This window comes from Sesamum indicum, linkage group LG5, assembly GCF_026168435.1.
Source record: "Sesamum indicum cultivar Baizhima isolate 11 linkage group LG5, ASM2616843v1, whole genome shotgun sequence".
Taxonomy (NCBI): domain Eukaryota; kingdom Viridiplantae; phylum Streptophyta; class Magnoliopsida; order Lamiales; family Pedaliaceae; genus Sesamum; species Sesamum indicum.
This window is the reverse complement of record NC_142661.1, coordinates 3506617-3507512: the sequence shown is the minus strand read 5'-3', so window position 1 is coordinate 3507512 and position 896 is coordinate 3506617. Positions and strand designations below refer to the sequence as shown.

Below are 896 nucleotides of genomic sequence, written 5' to 3'. Positions count from 1 at the left end.
TCTTTTATCTCTCGACTACACAAAAAACTTATATGTTTTTCTCACTACTCTGCACTATAAAACAATGCCAACAAGAGTATTTGTAGCCACAACATGTAGTCACCCTTGACTTCTTCAACATGAATCATCATGAAGTCATCCTTGACTTCTTCAACATGAATCATCATGAAGTCATCCTTGACTTCTTCAACATGAACTCATCCTTGACTTCTTCAATATGAAGCAATCTTCACACCTTAACACTCGTTTCCAGCATCACTTTCCATTCATCATCAAAGTGATATTATCCCCTTTCAACAAAATCCTCCCATGTTGCTTCCTGCTATTCTTCTTGATACTAATATCCTCCGTGTCATCCAAAACCAAATTCATATACTCGTCAAACCCAATGATTCTGCCCTCAAGTCTCAAATCTTTCTGCTCAAAAAGCCATATCTGAATGCGAGCTTTGCTCTGGAGAAATCTAAAGATTAGGTTAATGGGCTTGTCATAATACGCTGGACTTTAGTGCTCGCCATGGCCGCTGCTCGTGGGTTCGCTGCAAATATTTTTCCATTCACTTTCTTAGTTTTGAGTGGATATCAGAAATACCTATCCAACTTTTACAAACGAATATGGAGTACGAAACTCCTTAACAGGCCAAAATAAATACAGAAATTATAATAGTTATAAAAATAATAAGATATGAACAAATTAAACGAAAGAAATACTGTAGTATCAATTAGGCTCAAATTCAAGCCAGATCCTTTGAACACAAAAAAAAGGGTATACGGTCACAAAAGTCCGACACCCACAACCGATTCATGATTGCACTACTACCCAAAACACTACAACAGGTTCTGTCTCTCGATCATACAGATCTCTCTCTTTCTTGGTCACAGAGACCTTAATCACTC

General features: G+C 37.4%; 1 pseudogene; it reads right to left on the bottom strand.

Annotated features, from left to right (window-relative positions):
• Window positions 1–255: 255 nt before the first annotated feature.
• LOC105162526 (uncharacterized) lies at window positions 256–518 on the bottom strand (annotated as a pseudogene).
• Between the last annotated feature and the right edge of the window lie 378 nt (window positions 519–896).